Here is a 24397-nt window from a genome sequence, read left to right on the forward strand (position 1 = left end):
TTGGAATCTCCCATTGGCTTCCATCCCGTGGGCTGCTGGCCTCTGAGTACAATTTGCCGATTGGAAGGCTCAAAGCTGAGTTCTGAGTCCAGAGTTCAGCACTCATCTAACTTGTGACCTTAGATAAGCCACAACCTCTGGGAACCTCAGTTTTCTTACAAGGACTTAGGATTTCCTGAGCCAGGGTTTTATCCATAGCTGGAATGTTCTGACAGCCAGCCTCAGTCTCCCCTACCTCAACATTTTCTCTTCCCTGAAGGAGAGGAAACAGAATTGCCACAAAGAGCCCTAACTCTGTTATCACTAAGAATCTTGGCCAGGAGTGGTGGCTTGGCCAAGATTCTTAATTCCAACACTTTGAGAGGCTGACGCGGGTGGATGGCTTGAGCCCAGGAGTTTGTGATCAGCCTGGGCAACATAGGGAGACTTTGTCTCTACAAAAAATAAAATAATTAGCCAGGCATGGTGGTGAGCACCTGTGGTCCCAGTTACTCAGGAGGCTGAGGCAGGGGGATCACTTGAGCCCAGGAGGTTGAGAGTGCAGTGAGCCATGATGGCACCATTGTACTCCAGCCTGGATGACAGAGTGAGACCCTGTTTTAAAAAAAAAAAAAAATCAGGCCGGGCGCGGTGGCTCAAGCCTGTAATCCCAGCACTTTGGGAGGCCGAGAAGGGCGGATCACGAGGTCAGGAGTTCGAGACCATCCTGGCTAACACGGTGAAACCCCGTCTCTACTAAAAAATACAAAAAACTAGCCGGGCGAGGTGGCGGGCGCCTGTAGTCCCGGCTACTCGGGAGGCTGAGGCAGGAGAATGGCGTAAAAACCCGGGAGGCAGAGCTTGCAGTGAGCTGAGATCCGGCCACTGCACTCCAGCCTGGGCGACACAGCGAGACTCCGTCTCAAAAAAAAAAAAAAAAAAAAAATCTGCTGGGCTTGGTGGCTCATCCCTGTAATCTCAGGACTTTGGGAGGCCGAGGTGGGTGGATCACCTGAGGGAAGGAGTTCAAAACCAGCTTGGCCAACATGGTGAAACCTGAAACCCCATCTCTACTCTCTACTAAAAATACAAAAATTAGCCAAGCGTGGTGGCAGGCACCTGTAATCCCAGCTACTTGGGAGACTGAGACAGGAGAATCACTTGAACTGGGGAGGTGGAGGTTGCAGAGAGCCAAGATCGTGCCATTGCACTCCAGCCTGGGAGACAAGACTGAAACTCTGTCTCAAAAAAAAAAAAAAAAAAAACAAACTTTTTTTTTTCCTCTTCCAACTTTCTCCAGGTTGAATAATGAAAACCCTTTCTTTTTTTTCCTTTTTCTTTCTTTCTTTTTTTTTTTTTTTTGAGACAGAGTTTCACTCTTGTCGCCCAGGCTGAAGTGCAGTGGTACAATCTCGGCTCAGGTTCAAGCGATTCTCCTGCCTCAGCCTCCCGAGTAGCTGGAATTACAGGCGCCCGCCACCACGCCTGGCTAATTTTTGTATTTTTAGTAGAGATGGGGTTTCACCATGTTGACCAGGTTGGTCTTGAACTCCTGACTTCAGATGATCCTCCTGCTTTGGCCTCCCAAAGTGCTGGGATTACAGGCATGAGCCACTGCGCCCAGCCAAAAAATCCCTCTCTTCCTCTCACAAATCTAATTCTCTCAGTCCTTTCCCACATCTGTCCTTTGCCACCTCTCTGTATCACCTGTGTCTTATGACACTGACAACACCAAGTCCAGCTTCACCTCTTTGGCTGGGGTTTGAACTGAATTGAGCAAGAGGGCTGAGAAATAACCCTGTGTCCCTCAGACCTCTCAGATCCAGGGAATCATCGGCTCCATTCCTGAGGTCATTGCCACCTGGAAGGCATTGTGCTAAGTGCTCTTGGGGCTCAGAAACCGATATCCCAAAATACAGTGTTTTGTCATGCTGAACTGAAGAAACTTCAAGGTGTCTCTGAACCTCTCCCCACCCACTGTCTCCCAAAGTGAACTTCCTTTATCTGCCTAAGATTCAGACCCACCAAAAAGAACCACTGTTTTTTCTTCCCCTTTCTGTAAGAACAAGAACGTAAGTAACCACACCTGAACAGACCCTTTCGCAAGATAATGTACAGGTTAGTTTCTGTTCCCCGGATGCATTCCTTCTCCCTAGAAATCTCCTCAACAGAATTCCTCTTCTGCCTCCCATCCTCTTTTGCCAGGATGGTATACAAGCTCCTGAATCCCATCAGGCAGTGGGCAATCACCATGATTCTCCTCATGTACATGTGTTAAATACATTTGTATGCTTTTCCTCCAATTAATCTGCCTTTTGTGATTTGATTTTTCAGCGAACCCTTAGAGGAAGAAGGGAAAAGTTTCTCGTAGCCCCTACAGTGCCCTCCTTGTATGATCTCATGTAAACCTTTCTGCAACTCTACTAAATATAATACTATTGTATTAATGATGAAACCTAAACATAATTGGTGGGGTACAGGGTTCATCTGACTCTGTTAGGGAAACAGCATAGGAGAACCAGGGTGACACCATTTTAAAATCAACTCCATATTAAAACTAGCCAGGCATGGACCAGGCGCGGTGGCTCACACCTGTAATCCCAGCACCTTAGGAAGTCAAGGGGGGCAGATCATTTGAGGTCAGAGGTTAGAGACCAACGTGGCCAACATGGTGAAACCTCATCTCCATAAAAATACAAAAATGAGCCAGGCGTGGTGGCAGGCGCCTGTAATCCCAGCTACTTGGGAGGCTGAGGCAGGAGAATCACTTGAACCCAGGAGGCAGAGGCTGCAGTGTGCTAAAATCACGCCATTGCACTCCAGCCTGAATGACAGAATGGACCCTGTCTCAATAAATAAATAAATAAATAAAAATAAAACTATTAAGGCACATTCCTTGCCAGTCACAACCCATGGTCATAAGATGTTTATGACTAAGGAAGCAGCTTAATAATGCCTGCAAGGACAAACTCCTATCACAACAGAATATCTGGATACCCTGAGACTGCATAACAATTATGCTTGTAAGATAGTCATAGTTGGCCGGGCGCGGTGGCTCAAGCCTGTAATCCCAGCACTTTGGGAGGCCGAGACGGGCGGATCACGAGGTCAGGAGATCGAGACCATCCTGGCTAACACGGTGAAACCCCGTCTCTACTAAAAAATACAAAAAACTAGCCGGGCGAGGTGGCAGGCGCCTGTAGTCCCAGTTACTCGGGAGGCTGAGGCAGGAGAATGGTCTAAACCCGGGAGGCGGAGCTTGCAGTGAGCTGAGATCCGGCCACTGCACCCCAGCCTGGGTGACAGAGCAAGACTGTCTCAAAAAAAAAAAAAAAAAAAAAAAAAAGATAGTCATAGTTATGCTTTTATGTACTTATGCCCTAAAAAAGTAATAATAATAAGGATAGTTTTCTTTAAATCAACAGAATAACAATTTTGCCATGCTATCAGCCCACCCATATGTAGACATAGCTTAGTTTTTACATAGATAAGATCCCTATATAAGAGGAGTCCACCGGGCGTGGTGCCTCATGCCTGTAATCCCAGCACTTTGGGAGGCTGCGGCAGGCGGATCACTTGAGGTCAGGGATTTAAGACCAGCCTGGCCAACATGGTGAAACCCCATCTCTACAAAAAATACGAAAAGAATTAGCTGGGCGTGGTGATGCACACTTGTAATCCCAGCTACTTGGGAGGCTGAGACAGGAGAATCACTTGAACCCGGGAGGTGGAGGTTGCAGTGAGCCGAGATCAGGCCACTGCACTCCAGCCTGGGTGACAAGAGTGAAACTCGGTCTCAAAAAAAAAAAAAAAAAAAGAAGAAGAAGAGTCGGCACATTCCTCCTCCTCTTTCTTTTTTTTTTTAAATTTTTTGTTATTTTTTTAATTGAGAGGGAGTCTCGGCTCTGTCACCCAGGCTGGAGTGCAGTGGCGCAATCTCGGCTCACTGCAAGCTCTGCCTCCCGGGTTCACGCCATTCTCCTGCCTCAGCCTCCCAAGTAACTGGGACTACAGGCGCCCGCCACTACGCCCAGCTAATTTTTTTGTATTTTTAGTAGAGACGGGATTTCACCGTGTTAGCCAGGATGGTCTTGATCTCCTGACCTCGTGATCCTCCCGCCTCGGCCTCCCAAAGTGCTGGGATTGCCTCCTCCTCTTGCTTTCTAAGGATGCCCTACTCTGTAACTGAGTAGCTTTCAATCAACTATCTCTTCTCACTGCGCCCTGTGGCTTGCCTGAATTCCTTCCTGCACGAGATCCAAGAATCCTCTCTTGTGGTTTGGATGAGGACCCCTTTTTCCGGCAACAACTTCACAGCTCGTTTGAATCAGGGTGCTACTGCAGTGGGACAAGCCAGAACCGCAGGGATAGAGTTGCCTTTTCTGAAACAGGGGGAAAATGTCACAGTGAAAAAGGAGGAGGAATTTCTAGAAGGGAAACAAGATAAAAAGGATAAGGGGCCGGGCACGGTGGCTCACGCCTATAATCCCAGCGCTTTGGGAGGCTGAGGCGGGGCAGATCACGAGGTCAGGAGATCGAGACCATCCTGGCTAACACGGTGAAACTCCGTGTCTACTAAAATACAAAAAAAATTAGCCGGGCGTGGTGGCGGGTGCCTGTAGTCCCAGCTACTCAGGAGGCTGAGGCAGGAGAATGGCGTGAACCCGGGAGGCAGAGCTTGCAGTGAGCCGAGATTGCGCCACTGCACTCCAGCCTGGGCGACAGAGCAAGACTCCATCTCAAAAAAAAAAAAAAAAAAAAGGATAAGGAACCCAGAGACTCAGAATTGTGTCACAATCTGCATGTATCAGTCCAGCCTACGTAGGGATATACTCAGTACTGAGGGGACAAGAGAGACAGAGAGATGGGAGGAGGGTGGGGTAAGTCCTGGAATTCTCAACAGAAGGTAAGGATGTGTGCTGGAGGGTGGAAGTCTGGGAACAGGAGACAGGGTTGAAGAAAGGTCAGGGGAAGAAGTGGCCCCACCCCGCTGCCTGCGGAGAACTGAAACATCAGGAAGGTGCTATCATGTGAAATGTGTTTGTTTTTTCCAAAGACTAAAAATACAGTGAAAAGGAAACACACACACAAACTAACCTAACCAGAAATGGGGAAAAGTGGTCACAGCGACAGCTGAGAAATCTGAGACAAGAATTTCAGGAACTGGGATAACTCGGTGACCTGAGCTTGGAAATTCCACCGTGTGACGAGTCTCTGGAGAGCAACTGCTTCCCATCAGCGTCTGGAGCTCTTTCCAGCAGCCTGAGGTGGAGCAGAGAGGGAATAAGGGAAGGAGTCAGGAGGAGGTGAATGCACCCGATTGAGAGGGCAGACCTGTCACCTCCAGGGAATGTAGGTATAGGATGGACAAGGTGGGGACCCACTATTTAGCCCACACTCAGAGTAATCATAACTATCTTAACAACAACCCCTTACCAAGATGCCAACAGTCTTGTGAAGTAGTATCATCTCCACTTTATAGATGAGGACACAGAGACACAGAGAGGTTAAGCAATTCGACTGAGGTCTCACAGCCAGCAAATGGCTGGCTGTGCCTTTCTGATATCACAGAGCCCTTTCCTGAGGATCTAATGAAAGCTATGTACCCAGTACCTAGGAAAAAGCCTTATAATGAACTTACACATATTACATTCAATTTCAGGGAGATCAAAGAGCCCCAAAGCCCATTCCATGGCAAAGAAATTGGACTGTAGGCCAGCATTGAATGATCTCCCACCCTTATCCCTGACCCCACAGTCCAGTAAACAAAGCAACAGTGCATATGGGGGGCGCTTACAGCAATTGCACACCATCCCTTCCTTGAAACCTCTATTGGCCTGGGACCTGGGTTTTGCCCTAGCTGATTTGAAAGGCCTCCCCAGCCTGCTCTGGCATGAGGTGGTGATCGGGGTGGCAGCTGGGAGGGGGTGGGCTGGGAAAGCCATAACAGACTTTGTGGGGAAGCCGGAATTGTGCTATACTGGAGGAACACACTTCTTCCTCACCCCCTCAGGGTATCCTTTTTCGGGTTGAGATTTGGAACTGCCCAGCCTGGAAGGGATGAAGGCCTCCTCCCTTAATTAAATGCCCAGGGGTTGCTATGGAAACCAGAGCTTCCAAATCCTGGCCAGACAATGGGGAGAGGAGCTGTCTCCAGCCTAGAGGAGTGAAGCTTCAGGGGCCTTTCTGGGGACAGGAATGGGGCCAGAGGGTGAGAAAAAAGGGGGTGCCAACTGAGGAGCTCAGCCTCCTGTCTCCTGGAGCTGTGGGAAGGGGCCTGTCAGAGCCAAGGGGTCTGAGACAGGAGCAACCCTCCTGGAAAGGGGAGGTGATGGGGGCGGGGAGCTGGAGCCAGGCACTGCCCAGAACTAAACACCTCCTTTGTTTCCAGAGGAGAAAGCCAGCCAAGTTGGTAAACAAAGGGAAGAGGCCAGAGGGCAGACGGCTAAGTGATAAGGCCTGGGACCGCAGAGAGCTGAGTAATGGAGCCCCAGAGACGAGGGGAATCTCCGTGGTCCCACTAACAGGCAGGACATGCAGCAGGCCTGCATACATTGCCACACTGACACACACAGTCACAGTGATCACACAGGACACATAGGTGTTCCTACAGAAACAATGGTCTTTGAAGACACTCAGATCCCCTGCTCCTTTGTTCCCAGCCTCTCCTCTGGAGCCCGTTAGTCTTCCTTCTTTGGAATGTTTATGGAAGGCAGAGGACAGTCCTCTCTTTCATGAGCATGGGCTCCCAGAGCTACATGCAGGGTTCAGGGACGTCAGGTCATAGATCCTGTTACCTCACTTTGAGAGGAGAGACCTTCGTTTGGAAAACATCACAACACAGATCATTCACTTACATGCTGGGCACTGTGCTGAAGGCAATACAGTCTCTAGCTTAATGCCCCCTACAACTCTGTGAGGTAAAAATGACTGTCCTCTTTTACTAGAGAGAGGAATCTGAGGGGAACTTAGGTAAATCAGGCGCGCACTCACAGCCGGTAAGTGGAAGAGCTGGGATTAAACCCAGGTTTGTCTGACTTTTCCCATTTTTCCTACATTTGCTTCAAAAACTTCTTGGAAACTTTTCTGAGAGAGCCCACTCTGTTCTCTCCCTTCCCTCTCCCACTCGGTGTTACCTAAATACTTCTCTAGAAGCAGTTCCCAATTTGCAAGCTGGTTATTTAAAGGGTCTATATATAACTTGGTTGTTTGGAACCCATACACATTTTTCCCAGAGACAAAATGTTAAATGGGCCGGGCACAGTGGCTCACGCCTGTAATCCCAGCACTTTGGGAGGCCAAGGCAGGCGGATCACCTGAGGTCAGAAGTTTGAGATCCACCACCAAGAGGTGGGCGGATCACGAGGTCAGGATTTCCAGACCAGCCTGGTCAACATGATGAAACCCCGTCTGTACTAAAAATATAAAAAAGTAGTCAGGAGTGGTGGCACACACTTGTAATATCAGCTACTCAGGAGGCTGAGGCAAGAGAATCGCTTGAACCTAGGAGGTGGAGGTTGCGGTGAGCAGAGATCGTACCACTGTATTACAGCCTGGGTTATAGAGCAAGAATCCATCTAAAAAAAAAAAAGTTAAATGGGTCCAGAAAGGCCACTTGACCCAGGATGTAGCCAACAATGCTACATCTAGCTCAGGAATAGCCTGGGGACCCAACCGTCAGTACTAATAGTGTTTTCTGGGAAATATATCTGGTTAGACAGTGAGAAAGAAACAGCGTTCTTTTCTCACTTTCTCCTCCCTTATCCTGCCACATCTGTATTGCAGTTGCTGGAGTGCCTGGGGAAATGAGAATAGATGGCAAATCTGGTGCTGACCAAAGGGAGTTTTTTTTTTTTTTTTTTTTTTTTTTGAGACTGAGTCTTGCTCTGTCTCCCAGGCTGGAGCGCAGTGGGCAGATCTCAGCTCACTGCAAGCTCCGCCTCCCGGGTCCATGCCATTCTCCTGCCTCAGCCTCCCGAGTAGCTGGGACTACAGGCGCCCGCCACCTCACCCGGCTAGTTTTTTTTTTGTATTTTTTAGTAGAGACGGGGTTTCACCGTGTTAGCCAGGATGGTCTCGATCTTCTGACCTCGTGATTCACCCGTCTCAGCCTCCCAAAGTGCTGGGATTACAGGCTTGAGCCACCGCACCCGGCCGGGGGTTTCTTGAGAAGGGTAAAGAAGAAGGGTAGAGGCCGGGTGCGGTGGCTCATGCCTGTAATCCCAGCCCTTTGGGAGGCCAAGGCAGGCGGATCACCAGAGGTCAGGAGTTTGAGACAAGACTGACCAACACAGTGAAACCCCGTCTCTACTAAAAATACAAAATTTATCCAGGCTTGGTGGCGGGCACCTGTAGTCGCAGCTACTCAGGAGGCTGAGACAGGAGAATTGCTTGAACCCTACAGGTGGAGGTTGCAGTGATCCGAGATCGTGCCACTGCACTCCAGCCTGGGCGACAGAGCGAGATTCCATCTCAAAATAAATAAATAAATAAAAATAAAATAAAAAAGAACGACAAGAAAGGTTGAGAAGGGAGTTTCTTGAGAAGGGGAGGAAAGGGTTGAGAATCCAAGCCTTCCTAAGCTGAAAGAACTATTGAGATGGCACAGTGAAAGCTGAGGGCAGAGGGAGAGGCCAGCAGGACAGCTGTCTGCATCCATTTCAAGGACACAATTCCAGAGGGCCAGTCTAGGACTGAGGGGTGACAGATGATCAGAGTTTTCTTCAGTAAGAAGAACTTTCTAACTATTAAATGTCTCCAAAAGTAAATGGGCCTCTTGATGAAGTAGTGAGTGCTCTGCTTATGGGAATATTCAAGGAGAAGGTAAATAGCCTATTGAACATATGGTGAAAAGAAAGCAGCATTGGACGAGTAGACTTCTAAGATTTCTCTAAATTTATAAGCCCATTTAGCAAAATGTTATATAGTATCTACATGTGCCCAGCACTATGCCAGAAACAAAGCTTATAGCAGGGATTCTTGCCCTCATAGAGCTTATAGTCTAATGGAAGAGTCAAGCATTGAATAAACACAACTGAATATATATATATATATATATATATATTTTTTTTTTTTTTTTTTTTTTTGAGACGGAGTCTTGCTCTGTCACCCAGGCTGGAGTGCAGTGGCCGGATCTCAGCTCACTGCAAGCTCTGCCTCCCGGGTTTATGCCATTCTCCTGCCTCAGCCTCCTGAGTAGCTGGGACTACAGGGGCCTGCCACCTCGCCCAGCTAGTTTTTTGTATTTTTTAGTAGAGACGGGGTTTCACCATGTTAGCCAGGATGGTCTCGATCTTCTGACCTTGTGATCCACCCGTCTCAGCCTCCCAAAGTACTGGGATTACAGGCTTGAGCCACCGCACCCGGCCGGGGGTTTCTTGAGAAGGGTAAAGAAGAAGGGTAGAGGCCGGGTGCGGTGGCTCATGCCTGTAATCCCAGCCCTTTGGGAGGCCAAGGCAGGCGGATCACCAGAGGTCAGGAGTTTGAGACAAGACTGACCAACACAGTGAAACCCCGTCTCTACTAAAAATACAAAATTTATCCAGGCTTGGTGGCGGGCACCTGTAGTCGCAGCTACTCAGGAGGCTGAGACAGGAGAATTGCTTGAACCCTACAGGTGGAGGTTGCAGTGATCCGAGATCGTGCCGCTGCACTCCAGCCTGGGCGACAGAGCGAGATTCCATCTCAAAATAAATAAATAAATAAAAATAAAATAAAAAAGAACGACAAGAAAGGTTGAGAAGGGAGTTTCTTGAGAAGGGGAGGAAAGGGTTGAGAATCCAAGCCTTCCTAAGCTGAAAGAACTATTGAGATGGCACAGTGAAAGCTGAGGGCAGAGGGAGAGGCCAGCAGGACAGCTGTCTGCATCCATTTCAAGGACACAATTCCAGAGGGCCAGTCTAGGACTGAGGGGTGACAGATGATCAGAGTTTTCTTCAATAAGAAGAACTTTCTAACTATTAAATGTCTCCAAAAGTAAATGGGCCTCTTGGTGAAGTAGTGAGTGCTCTGCTTATGGGAATATTCAAGGAGAAGGTAAATAGCCTATTGAACATATGGTGAAAAGAAAGCAGCATTGGACGAGTAGACTTCTAAGATTTCTCTAAATTTATAAGCCCATTTAGCAAAATGTTATATAGTATCTACATGTGCCCAGCACTATGCCAGAAACAAAGCTTATAGCAGGGATTCTTGCCCTCATAGAGCTTATAGTCTAATGGAAGAGTCAAGCATTGAATAAACACAACTGAATATATATATATATATATATTTTTTTTTTTTTTTTTTTTTTTTTGAGACGGAGTCTTGCTCTGTAGCCCAGGCTGGAGTGCAGTGGCCGGATCTCAGCTCACTGCAAGCTCTGCCTCCCGGGTTTATGCCATTCTCCTGCCTCAGCCTCCTGAGTAGCTGGGACTACAGGGGCCTGCCACCTCGCCCGGCTAGTTTTTTGTATTTTTTAGTAGAGACGGGGTTTCACCATGTTAGCCAGGATGGTCTCGATCTTCTGACCTTGTGATCCACCCGTCTCAGCCTCCCAAAGTGCTGGGATTACAGGCTTGAGCCACTGTGCCGGCCTATACATTTTTATATTTACGTATTTATTTTTTAGTGACAGGGGTCTTGGCTATGTTCCCTAGTCTAGTTTCAAACTTCTGGCCTCAAGCAATCCTCTTGTCTTGGCCTCCCAAAGTGCTGGGATTATAGGCATGAGCCACCACACCTAGCCCACAACTAAATGCATAATTTCAAATTGTGATACAGAGTACAGTGGAAAATAATAGGGCACTACTGTGAGAGACTAAGAGAAGGGATCTAATCTAGAGAGACTCTTTGAGGAACTGACAGTGAGGCTGAGATCTGGAGGATGAGGGGGGTCAGCCTGGAAAAGGGCAGGTGTATGTTTATGTTTATAGGGAAGGGTTCAGGGTAGAAGCAACGTCAAGGAAGAAGGCCCCAGGGCAGGAAAGAACAGTGTGACTGGAAAATTGTGAGTGAGGGGAGAGCATCGAGAGATGACACTGACAAGTGAGGCAGGGCTAGATCTCATAGGCGACAGTAGGAGCTTCCATGCTGCCTAATACCCTGACAATTTTTTTCTCTCTTTTTTTTAATATTTGGAAATGTTGGGGGAGGGTCTCACTGTGTTGCCCAGGCTGGAATGCAGTGGCTATTCACAGGTGCAATCATAGCACATTACAGCCTTAAACTCCTGGCTTCAAGCGATCCTCCTGCCTCAGCCCCCGAGTAGCTAGAACTACAGGCATGTGTCACCATGCCCAACTTGACCTTATCTCTTTTTTTCTTTCTTTCTTTCTTTTTTTTTTTTTTTTGAGACGGAGTTTCACTCTTGTTGCCCAGGCTGGAGTGCGATGGCCCAATCTTGGCCCACCGCAACCTCCACCTCCCAGGTTCAAGCGATTCTTTTGCCTCAGCCTCCTTCCTGAATAGCTGGGATTACAGGCACTCACCACCATGCCCAGCTAATTTTTTGTATTTAGTAGAGACAGGGTTTCACCATGTTGGCCAGGCTGGCCTCCAACTCCTGACCTCAGGTGATCCACCTGCCTTGGCCTCCCAAAGTGCTGGGATTACAGGTGTGAGTCACCACGCCGGCCTGACCTTGTCTCTTAACTAGCTGCCCCTCTCCAGTCCTAGGCCTCTAGGCCTTGGTCTCCAGCAGCTCCCTGCAGTTGCTAGGCCTCAACCATTCCCCCATGGCTCCTCCCACTTCCCCAGGACCTCTTCATAGTAGCAGGTGCTCCTTGTACCTTATGAGTGTCCCCAGGAGGTGGAGTGGTAGAATTCTCATGTCTTGTGTGGGAAATTCAGGTTCAATTCATTGCCTTTGCAAAGGCCTTCCCTCTCAAGAGGTAGTGCAGTTTGGTAGTGAAAGCACAAACTCTGGAGCCAGACTGCCTGGGTTCAGATAGTGGCTTTGTCACTTACTTGCTGTTTGACCTTGCCAAGTTACTGAACTGCTTCATGCCTCATATGTAAAATGAGGACCATGCTTATCTCCTAGGAGTGTTATAAGGTAATATTTGCTAAGTGTTTAGGACACAGCCTGGCATATAAGTACTAGAATAATCCCCCCTTATCTTCAGGGGATACATTCCAAGACCCCCAGTGGATGCCTGAAACTGCAGATAGTACCGAATTATATATGGACCATTTTTTTTTTCATTCTATACATACATACCTATGATAAAGTTTAATTTTATTTATTTATTTTTTTGAGATGGAGTCTCACTCTGTTGTCCAGGCTGGAGTGCAGTGGCGCAATCTCGGCTCACTGCAACCTCCACCTCCCAGGTTCAAGTGATTCTCTTGCCTCAACCTCCCGAGTAGCTGGGACTACAGGTGTGTGCCACCACGCCTGGCTAATTTTTTGTATTCTTAGTAGAGACGGGGTTTCACCATGTTGGCCAGGATGGTCTTGCTCTGACCTTGTGATCTGCCCATCTTGGCCTCCCAAACTGCTGGGATTACAGGCCTGAGTCACCGTGCCTGGCCAAGTTTAATTTTTTTTTTTTTTTTTTTTTTTTTTGAGATGGAGTCTTGCTCTGTCGCCTAGGCTAGAGTGCAGTGGCGTGATCTTGGCTCACTGCAACCTCTGCCTCCAGGGTTCAAGCGATTCTCCTGCCTCTGACTCCTGAGTAGCTGGGATTACAGGCACGTGCCACCATGCCGGCTAATTTTTGAATTTTTAGTAGAGACAGGATTTCACTATGTTGGCCAGGCTGGTCTCAAATGCCTGACCTTGTGATCCGCCCATCTTGGCCTCCCAAAGTGCTGGGATTACAGGCATGAGCCACCATGTCCGGCTTAGAGTTTAATTTTTAAATTAGGTACAGTAAGAGATTACCAAAAATAACTAATAATAAGCTAGAACAATTATGATGGCATATCAGTATCACTACTCTTGTGCTTTGGAGCCATTATAAAGTAAAATAAGAGTCGTTTTTTTTTTTTTTTTTTTGAGACAGAGTCTCGCTCTTTCACCCAGGCTGGAGTGCAGTGGTGCGATCTTGGCTCACTGCAACCTCCGCCTCCTGGGTTCAAGTGATTCTCGTGCCTCAGTCTCCGGATTAGCTGGGATTACAGGTGTGTGCCACTACGCCTGGCCAAAATAAAGGTTACTTGAACACAAGCACTGCGATAGCAAGGCAGTGGATCTGATAACTGAGATGGCTACTAAGTGATAATGGGTGGGTAGCATCTAAAGTGTGGCTACGCTGGACAAAGAGATGATTCACATTCTGGGCAGCAGTGGGATGGTGTGAGATTTCATCACACTACTCAGAATGGTGGCAATTTAAAACTTATGAATTGTTTATTTCTGGAATTTTCCATTTAATGCTTTCTTTTTTCTTTTTTGAGATACAGTTTCACTCTTCTTGGCCAGGCTGGAGTGAAATGGCGTGATCTTGGCGCACTGAAATCTCCGCCTCCCGGGTTCAAGCGATTCTCCTGCCTCAGCCTCCCAAATAACTGGGATTACAGGCATGTGCCACCACACCAGCTAATTTTGTATTTTTGGTAGAGACAGGGTTTCTCCATGTTGGTCAGGCTGGTCTTGAATTCCCAACCTCAGGTGATCCACCTGCCTCAGCCTCCCAAAGTGCTGGGATTACAGGCATGTGCCCTGGTGCCCAGCCTCATTTAATGTTTTCAAACCGTGATTGACCACAGAAGGTGAGACCACATACATAGACATACAGTAGCCCCTTTTCTTATTTTTTTTTTTATTTTTTGAGGCAGAGTCTCGCTCTGTCGCCCAGGCTGGAGTGCAGTGGTGCGATCTCAGCTCACTGCAAGCTCTGCCTCCCGGGTTCACACCATTCTCCTGCCTCAGCCTCCTGAGTAGCTAGGACTACAGGCGCCCGCCACCACGCCCGGCTAGTTTTTTTGTATTTTTTAGTAGAGACGGGGTTTCACCGTATTAGCCAGGATAGTCTCGATCTCCTGACCTCGTGATCCTCCCGCCTCGGCCTCCCAAAGTGCTGGGATTACAGGTGTGAGGCACCGCCCCCGGCCAGTAGCCCCTTTTCATCCGTGTAACCGAAACTATGGAAGAGAAGACCATGGACAAGAAGGCGCTACTGTTTATGAGTGGTTTTTTTTTCTTTTTTTCTTTTTTTGGAGGCAGGATCTCACTATTTGCCCAGGCTGGTCTCAAACTCCTGGGCTCAAGTGATCCTCCTGCATTGGCCTCCCAAAGTGCTGGGATTACAGGCATGAGCCACTGTGCCCGACTCAGACTGTTTCTTAAACGAAATCACCAGCAATAAATCACTACAACATCTCCTATTTTCCTAGCTCATCCCATGCTCTCCCAGTCCCACCCCTAGGTCTACAGCAGGGAGCAAGAGGCCCAGCTTGCTGTTCTCTCTACTCACCCACTTTTTTGTCCAAGGCTTCCTCTGGTCACAACTCTGGTACTTAAAAAAAACAGCCACGTGTGGTGGCATGCACCCGTAGTCCCAGCTACTCAAGAGGCTAAGTGGAGAGGATCATTTGAGCCCAGGAGTTTGAGTTTAGCCTGGGCAACATAAAAGAGGGAATAGGTAGAGCTGAGCTCATCCCCACTCAGCCCTCCTCACCACCAGAATAAAAGATGTTCCTAATGGTTGGTTGCAGTCAAATCAAGGTGTATTGGTGACTCCCCTTCCTTCTCTCTCCCTCCTCCTCTCCCCTCACCTCTTCCCTCCAGTTGTTTTCAGAGGCTGAGAGTATTCTGAATACACTAAATATATCACTAATTCACCTGCATCTAGAGCCCCGCTTTCTGAGCCTTGGTCCTGATCCCCATGGCTGAGTTCGGTGCTCATCCACATACTCCCATACCACCCAATGCTCATTCCCGATGTGGAGCTTAACACTTCTGCATCATAACCACCGGCTTTCTCGTCAGTGTCCTTGAGGAGAGCAGCTGTCCGCCTGTTCTCTGTTGCATCCCAGGGCCTACATATGGCACTTATGGCTCTAGCTTCATTTCTCACCAGTCCTGCTCCTGGCATCTCTGAGCCAGCCACGAGGGCTTGCTGTCAGCTTCTCAGGTCTGCTGTTCCCTCTCAGGGCCTTTCCAGGTGCTTCCCTCCTGCCCAAAGTGCTCCTCCCCAGGTCCTCACCTGGCCAGCTCCTACTCCTTCTTCAGGTCTCTCAGCTTACCTGTCACTCCAGGAAGCCTTCCATGAAGCCCCTGGGTCTAGGTAAGTGGCCCTCCTTTGGGGTCTTCCAGCACAGTCATTGGCGCTATATTTTAAGCATCTCTTTGTGCCTCCCACTTGCCTACAGAACCCAGGCAGGGCAGGGACTATGCTTATCTAATTTGCTGTTGCATCCCTAGTGCCTAGCCCAGAGCCCGGCTCAAAATAGACCAGGGTTTATGCCCTGGGGCCCGTGGATTAGCTGCCAGGGGTTCATGACGCTCCCAAAATCACATGAAAATGTTTGTATGCTTATAGTGCCTTCTTTTTGGGAGATAATCTGTATTTTTTATATCATACTCTCAAAGGATATGTGACACCCCTGCCCCCTAAAAAAGGTTAAGAATCAGTGTGTGTAAGCTTTCTGTAAATACTCTTTTTTGACTGGATGCATCCATCATGACAATAATAGGTGATACTCAATAAACATTATTGAACGAATGAATAAGCCTCCTCTTCACAATTAGAGTGTTTTAAATGTTTTCAATGGATCGAGAAAAACCTCAGAAGAAACCTTTGCCAGAAAAAGTTAAAGTGCCCCTTGCTTCAGCCCTTGACTCTGTGGTCCTTAATACGCGGCTCTTCAGTGGGGCCCACAGCTTAAGACCAACGCTTCATAGGCTCACAGCCCCTGCCAGAACCCATCTCCCGCTCTGAAATCCACCTACTGCGCCTTTGCAGCCTGTCAGCTGAAAATAATCCCAGTGAAGGCAGGGGCGAGGTGGAAGCAGAGAAGCAGGCCCACACACGCCTTTAATGCGGGGGGCTCTGCCCCCTGCTGGTTACCCGGCTCCCCTTCAGCGACCGGCCGAGAGCCCAGTGGCTCCGACTGAGGTCAGAGCGGGGAGAGGGAGGGAGCGAGGCGGAGGGGCCTCGGGAGGGGGCCGTCGCCCACTGGGCAGCCTTCCCACCGACGATTAGGCTTTGTCTTCAAAGCAAGTTAGAGGTGGTGGCTTCTGCTTTGGAGCCCCCTCACTTCTCTTCCCGATTCTCCCGTCTTCGACTTCCAAATTAGGAGCTTAGGGAGGGCAGGGGGCGTAGTGGGGGTGGAGGTCCTTCTGGAGCTCAAGGGAGGTCCAGTCATCCAGACTTGGCTTTCTCATCGATCCCTTTTCCCAGAGCCTGGTTACTGCCGGCACCTTTGGATCCTCGGCCAATTCTCTGCTTCGCCTACACTTGGCGTGCGGTGTACCAGCCTCCCCGCGTCACCATGGAAACAGGAGCCTCTGCATCCATCCCAGAGCTGATCTGTGAAGCTATGAGAAGAATCTGGAGGGGTGTGTGTGTGTGTGTGTGTGTGTGTGTGTGTTGGGGGGACAGAGAGATAAACGAAGGGCAAAAGGGAAAAGGTTCAGAGAAAATATGGAGAGAGAGAGAGAAAGAAATCTGGGTGAAGGGGCGGGATTGCTTTATAAGGGTTTTTTTTTTTTTTTTTTTTTTTTTTTTTTTTTGAGACGGAGTGTCGCTTGTTGCCCAGGCTGGAGTGCAGTGGCCGGATCTCAGCTCACTGCAAGCTCCGCCTCCCGGGTTCTCGCCATTCTCCTGCCTCAGCCTCCCGAGTAGCTGGGACTACAGGCGCCGCCACCTCGCCCGGCTAGTTTTTTGTATTTTTTAGTAGAGACGGGGTTTCACCGTGTCAGTCAGGATGGTCTCGATTTCCTGACCTCGTGATCCGCCCGTCTCGGCCTCCCAAAGTGCTGGGATTACAGGCTTGAGCCACCGCGCCCGGCCTATAAGGGTTATTGAATAACTGGTACCCTGTGGAGAGGGTCAACTTCCCTGACAGAGCATAAATGCAGTCCTCTCATAGTCCAAACCTCCTCACCGACTGTCAGTTAGTAGCCATGTAACCTTGAGTGAGTGACTTAGCCCCTCTAAGGATCACTTTTCTTATCTGTAAAATAAAAATAATAGCAACACTCTACAGGGTTATTGTAAAAATCAATGAGGGGCGATTCATATACAGCACTTAATACAGTGCTTAGCGGCCGGGCGCGGTGGCTCACGCCTGTAATCCCCCAGCACTTTGGGAGGCCGAGACGGGCGGATCACGAGGTCAGGAGATCGAGACCATCCTGGCTAACACAGTGAAACCCTGTCTGTACTAAAAATACAAAAAAATTAGCCGGGCGTGGTGGCGGGCACCTGTAGTCCCAGCTACTTGGGAGGCTGAGGCAGGAGAATGGCATGAACCCGAGGCAGAGCTTGCAGTGAGCCGAGATTGCACCACTGAGCTCCAGCCTGGGCGACAGAGCAAGACTCCGCCTAAAAAAAAAAAAAAAAAAAAAATACAGTGCTTAGCACATAGCGAGTGCTCAAAAAATGTAGTTATGGTTGTACATGCTTGTGTATCTTTAGTAATGATTTCTGTTATTTCTATATTTTTCCTCTGCTGAATCAATCGCCAGCTCTTCAATAATAATACCTTAATAATACTTTAGAATTTTTTTTCTCAGCTTACTGCAACCTCTGCCTCCTGAGTTCAAGTGATTCTCCTGCCTCAGCCTCCTGAGTAGCTGGGACAACAGGCGTATGCCACCACACTCAACTAATTGTTTATTTTTAGTAGACACAGGGTTTCACCATGTTGGCCAGGCTGGTCTCAAATTCCTGACCTCAGGTAATCCACCCACCTCGGCCTCCCAAAGTGCTGGGATTACAGGCTTGAGCCACCACGCCTGGCATACTTTAGAATTTTTTAAATCATGTCATCCTTGTGCAGGGACCATGCTAGTCTTCTTTGTATCATTCCAGTTTTAGAATATGTGCTGCCCAAGTGAGCACTACTTTATAATTTCCTTCCTTCCTTCCTTCCTTTCTTCCTTCCTTCCTTCCTTCCTTCCTTCCTTCCTTCCTTCCTTCCTTCCTTTCCTTCCTTCCTTTCTTTCCTTCCTCCCTTCCTTCCTTCCTTTCTCTCTCTCTCTTTCTTTTTCTCTTTCTCTTTTTTTTCTCTCTGTCTCCTTCCTTCCTTGTTTTTTTGAGACACTCTTGCTCTGTCACCAGGCTGGAGTGCAGTGGTGTAATCTCAGCTTACTGCAACCACCTCTGCCTCCCAGGTTCAAGCGATTCTCCTGTCACAGCCTGCCAAATAACTGGGATTACCAGCATGTGCCACTACGCCTAGCTAATTTTCACATTTTTAGTAGAAACAGCGTTTCACCATGCTGGCCAGGCTGGTCTTGAACTCCTGACCTCAAGTGATCTACCTGCCTTAGCCTCCCAAAGTGCTAGGATTACAGGCATGAGCCACCACACCCGGCCTCTTTTCTTTTCTTTTCTTTCTTTCTTTTTTTTTTTTTTTTTTTAAGACTGAGTATTGCTCTGCCCCCAGGCTGGAGTGCAGTGGCGCAGATCTTGGCTCACTGCAAGCTCTGCCTCCCGGGTTCACGCCATTCTCCTGCCTCAGCCTCCAAAGTAGCTGGGACTACAGGCACCCGCCACCACACCCCGCTAATTTTTTGTGTTTTTAGTAGAGACGGGGTTTCACTGTGTTAGCCAGGATAGTCTCTCGATCTCCTGACCTCGTGATCTGCCCGCCTCGGCCTCCCAAAGTGCTGGGATTACAGGTGTGAACCACTGCACCCGGCCCTGGCCTCTGGCCTCTTTTCTTTTCTTTTCTTCTCTTTTTTTTTTTTGAGATGACATCTCACTCCGTTGCCCAAGGTGGAGCAGTGGTGTGATCTCGGCTCACTGCAATCTCCACCTCCAGGGTTCAAGTGATTCTCCTGCCTTAGCCTCCCGAGTAGCTGGGACTACAGACACGTGCCACCATGCCTGGATAATTTTTATATTTTTAGTAGAGATGGGGTTTCACTATGTTGGCCAGGCTGCTCTCGAACTCCTGACCTTGTGATCCTCCTGCCTCGGCCTCCCAAAGTGCTGGAGTTACAGGCAGCAGCCACCGCACCTGGCCCCTTTCTTTGTTTAAAGACAGGGTCTCACTCTATCACCCAGGCTGGAGTGCAGTGGTGCTATCATGGTTCACTGTAGCCTTGACCTCCCAGGCTCAGGTGATTCTCCCACCTCAGCCTCCCAAGGGGCTGGGACTACAGAGGCATGCCCCTATGCCTGGCTAATTTTTTGTGCTTTTTGTAGAGACAGGATTTCCTCCTGTAGCCTAGGCTTACAATTTTCAAGGTCCGGCCGCGTGCAGTGGCTGATGCTTGTAATCCCAGCAGTTTGGGAGGCTGAGGCGGGTGGATCTCTGAGGTCAAGAGTTTAAGACCAGCCTAGCCAACATGGTGAAACCCCGTCTCTACTAAAAAATACAAAAATTAGCCGAGCGTGGTGGCATGGGCCTGTAATCCCAGCTACTCAGGAGGCTGAGGCAGGAGAATCGCTTGAATTAGGGAGGCAGAGGTGGCCGTGAGCTGAGATCGTGCCACTGCACTCCAGCCTGGGTGACAGAGACTCTGTCTCAAAAAAACAAAAACAAAAACAACAATTTTCAAGGTGCTTTTACACATATTCTCTCATTTGGCCCACTCCAATCCTGAAAAATACAGAAGAGATTACTCACCCCACTTTGCAGATGAAGATAGAAATTCAGAATTTACCCTTGTTCAAAGGCTTGTCTCTGAACTGGTGCTAAATTTTAGGGTTCTATGGAGCCAGAATTCAGTGCCCCATCAACTTATATCCTTTCTCTGTCTCTGTTCCCAGCATGGTGCCACAAACAGTCAGCACCTCATCATTGTTTGGTGCCAGTCAGCACCTCATTGTTTGGTGGCATTGATTCTGTGGAGCAGACCTCTCAGGGAAGAGCTAATCCTGAAATGTAGGCACTTGGGTTTGACCATGAAGGAAGGAGAAAATGCTTAATTAAATCTATAATTTTTTTTTTTTTTTTTTTGAGACGGAGTCTCGCTCTGTCACCCAGGCTGGAGTGCAGTGGTGCAGTCTTAGCTCACTATAACCTCTGCCTCCCAGGTTCAAGCAATTCTCTTGCCTCAGCCTCCTGAGTAGCTGGGACTATAGGCGCCTGTCACCACCCTCAGCTAATTTTTTGTGTTTTTAGTAAGAGACAGAGTTTCACCATGTTGGCCAGGCTGGTCTCAAACTCCTGACCTCAAGTGATCCGCCCGCCTCAGCCTCTCAAAGTGCTGGGATTACAGGCATGAGCCACTGCACCCAACCAGGAATATTTTTAATATATATATTAATAGTTTAATATTAATATATTTTAATTATAGATTTAATAGCCTTTGTGAAAGAGACTCCGTCTCAAAAAAAAAAAAAAAATCCCACAGAAGGGGAATGACTGCTAATGGCTAAGCTTTCTTTATGTCCTAACTTTGAAAACGTTCTAAATGTTGTAAATTTGGTTGTGGTGATGGTTGCACAAGTCTGTGAATAACTAAAAATCATTCAATTGTACATTTTTTTCATGCCTCTGAGACAAGTTCAAGAATCGTACATTTTAAGTGGGTGATTTGCTTGGCATGTGAATTATGTCTCAATACAGCTGTTATTTTTTAAATTCACACAAATCAAATCCCAGGCCCAGATGTGGCACCAGTGAATTCTACCAAACATTTAAGGAAGAAATAATGCCAACTGGACATAAATGCTTGCAAATAATAGAAATAAACAGCTGGACCCAGTGGCTCATGCCTGTAATAGCAGCTCTTTGGGAGGCCAAGGCAGGTGGATCACTTGAGCCCAGGAGTTTGAGACCAGCCTGGGCAACATGGTAAAACCTGATCTCTACAAAAAAAATACAAAGAACTAGCCATGCCAGGTGGCATGCACCTGTAGTCCCAGCTACTTGGGAGGCTTGAGTTGGGAGGAGTGCCTGAGTAGGGGAGGTTGAGGCTGCAGTGAGCCATGATTGTGCCATTGCACTCCAGCTTGGGTGACAGAGTGAGATTGTCTCAAAAAGAAAAATAAAAACAAAAAGAAAGAAGAAGACAGAAAAAAAAAAAAGGCTACTCTCCCCAATTCATTTTATTAGACAAACATAACCTTGATATTAAATCCAATAAAGACATTATAAGAAAGAGGGGTGGGCACAATGGTTCACACATGTAATCCCAGCACTTTGGGAGGCTTAGGCAGGAGGATCACTTGAGGTCAAGAGTTCCCAACCTGGGCAACATAGTGAGACCTCATCTCTACAAAAGATTTTTTTTTTCTAATTAGCCAATTTAAAAATATTTTTAGGTCAGGCCCAGTGGCTCACTCCTGTAATCCCTGCACTTTGTGAGGCCGAGACAGATGGATCATGAGTTCAGGAGATCGAGACCATCCTGGCTAACACGGTGAAACCCCGTCTCTACTAAAAATACAAAAAAATTAGTCGGGCGTGGTGGCAGGCACCTGTAGTCCCAGCTACTCGGGAGGCTGAGGCAGGAGAATGGGGTGAACCCAGGAGGCGGAGCTTGCAGTGAGCTGAGATTGCGCTGACTCCATCTGAGCGAGACTCCATCTCAAAAAAATAAAATAAATAAAATAAAAAATATTTTTAGGTTCAAGTCTATAGTCCTAGCTACTTGGGAGGCTAAAGCGGGAGGATCTCTTGAGCCCAGAAGTTAGATGATACTGAGCTGTGATTATGCCACTGCACTCCAGCCTGGATGATAGCAAGACCTTATCTCAAAACAGTGAACTAAATAAATAAAAATTTCTGCAGAAACACATTCAGATAGGCAGATTCACTCGCTGGCTTCAATTTCATTTCATTTCATTTTATATTTATTTTATTTTATTTCATTTTATTTATTTTATTTTTGAGACAGAGTCTCTGTCACCCAGGCTGGACTGCAATGGCACCATCTCGGCTCACTGCAACCTCTGTCTCCGGGATTCAAGTGATTCTCCTGTCTTAGGCTCCCTAGTAGCTGGGATTACAGGCACTCGCCACCACACCTGGCTAATGTTTGTATTTTTAGTAGAGACTGGGTTTCACCATGTTGGTCAGGCTTGTCTCAAACTCAGGTGATTTGCTGACCTCAGGTGATTTGCCTGCCTCAGCCTCCGAAAGTGCTGGGAATACAGGCATGAGCCACTGCACCTAGCCAATTTTATTCTCATATGTCAGCAACAAACAGAACTTTGTAAAGATACCATTTACATTTGAATAAAAATATCAAGTACCTTAGAATAATTCTAACAAAATATGTTTAAGATATCTAGCAGAAAAACTTTACCAGGCAACACCAGCCTGACCAACATGGAGAAACCTCATCTCTACTAAAAATACAAAATTAGCTGGGCGTGGTGGCACATGCCTATAATCTCAGCTACTCGGGAGGCTGAGGCAGGAGAATTGCTTGAACCCGGAAGGCAGAGGTTGCGGTGAGCTGAGATCATGCCATTGCACTCCAGCCTGGGCAACAAGAGTGAAACTCCGTCTCATAAAAAAGAAAGGAAGAAAAAAAATAAAGAAAAACTTTACCATGCTTGGCAGTGGTTCACGCTTGTAATCCCAGCAGTTTGGGAGGCCAAGGCAGGCAGATTAGCTGAGGTCAGGAGTTCAAGACCAACCTGGCCAACATGGTGAAACCCCGTCTCTACTAAAATTGCAAAAATTACCCTGGGCGTGGTGGCAGACACCTGTAATCTCAGCTACTCGGGAGGCTGAGGCAGGAGAATCGCCTGAACCCAGGAGGCGGAGGTTGCAGTGAACCAAGATTGCACCACTGCACTCCAGTCTGGGCGACAAAAGCAAGACTCCATCTCAAAAAACAAAAAAAACCCGGCCGGGCGCGGTGGCTCAAGCCTGTAATCCCAGCACTTTGGGAAGCCGAGACGGGCGGATCACGAGGTCAGGAGATCGAGACCATCCTGGCTAACACGGTGAAACCCCGTTTCTACTAAAAAATACAAAAAAACTAGCCGGGCGAGGTGGCGGGCACCTGTAGTCCCAGCTACTCGGGAGGCTGAGGCAGGAGAATGGCGTGAACCTGGGAGGCGAAGCTTGCAGTGAGCTGAGATCTGGCCACTGCACTCCAGCCTGGGTGACAGAGTGAGACTCCGTCTCAAAAAAAAAAAAAAAAAAAAAAAAAAAAAACCACCCAAAAAACAAAAAATTAAAAAGAAAAAGAAAAAGAAAAACTTTCTAACAGGCCGGGCGCAGTGGCTCATGCTTGTAATCACAGCACTTTGGGAGGCCAAGGTGGGTGGATCACATGAGATCCGGGGTTTGAGACCAGCCTGGCCAACATGGTGAAACCCCATCTCTACTAAGAATACAAAAATCAGCTGGGCGTGGTAGTGCACGCCTGTAATCCCAGGTACTTGGGAGCCTGAGGCAGGAGAATCGCTTGAACCCAGGAGGTGGAGGTTGCAGTTACCCAAGATCCTGCCACTGTGCTCCAGCCTGGGCAAGAGTGATACTCTGTCTCAAAAAAAAAAAAAAAAAAAACAACAAAAGCCAGGCACAGTGACTCATGCCTGTAATCCCAGCACTTTGGAAGGCTCAGGCGGGCAGATCATGAGGTCAGGAGTTCGAGACCTGCCTGACCAACATGGTGAAACCCCATTGCTACTAAAAATACAAAATTACCTGGGCGTGGTGGCGTGTGCCTATAGTCCCAGCTACTCAGGAGGCTGAGGCAGGAGAATCTCTTGAACCCAGGAGGCAAAGGTTGCAGTGAGCCAAGATCACACCATTGCATTCTATCCAGAGCAACAGAGCAAGACTCTGTCTCAAAAAAAAAAAAAAAAAAAGAAAAAAGAAAAAAGAAAAAAAGTAGGTCAATGGGATAGAATAAAAAATCTAAACACAAACCCACACATAGATGTACACTTGATTTATGACAAAAGGGACGACAGTGCAGAGCAGTGAGGAAGTATCTCTAAGGCATATATAAAATCACAATAACAAAAATCAACCCAGGTGAATTGTATATATAAATGTAAAAGGCAGAACAATAAAGCCTCTAGAAATAAGGTAGAAACCTATCTTCATGACCTTAGAATAGAAAAAAGACATCTTTTTTTGGGAAAGATTTCTTAAACAGTATACAAAAACCAAATAGTAAGCCTAAAGAAAAAGACTGATATACTTGACTACATTTAAAAATTATTATTATTTTAAATTTTTGTGGGTACATAGTGGGTGTATATATTTATGGGGTACATGACGTGTTCTAATACAGTCATGTAATTTACTACATTAAAAGTTTTAAATATTCTATTGGCCCAAACCAAACAAAACATTATTAAAAAGGTGAAAAAAAGGTTGAATATTATGGTATGTGAATTAA

The 24397-nt window shown here is 47.6% G+C and overlaps 1 protein-coding gene and 1 non-coding gene across 2 annotated transcripts in view; both read right to left on the reverse strand.

The window, feature by feature from the left end:
* Positions 1 to 24397, reverse strand: part of RND1 (Rho family GTPase 1) — a 47461-nt gene that overhangs the window by 22656 nt on the left and 408 nt on the right. The window lies entirely within an intron of this gene.
* On the reverse strand, positions 17871 to 17972 carry LOC126931844 (U6 spliceosomal RNA). The gene has a single exon (XR_007717958.1). It is a non-coding gene; the product is annotated as a U6 spliceosomal RNA (small nuclear RNA).

Source organism: Macaca thibetana, chromosome 11 (genome assembly GCF_024542745.1).
Source record: "Macaca thibetana thibetana isolate TM-01 chromosome 11, ASM2454274v1, whole genome shotgun sequence".
In the NCBI taxonomy this organism is placed as follows: domain Eukaryota; kingdom Metazoa; phylum Chordata; class Mammalia; order Primates; family Cercopithecidae; genus Macaca; species Macaca thibetana.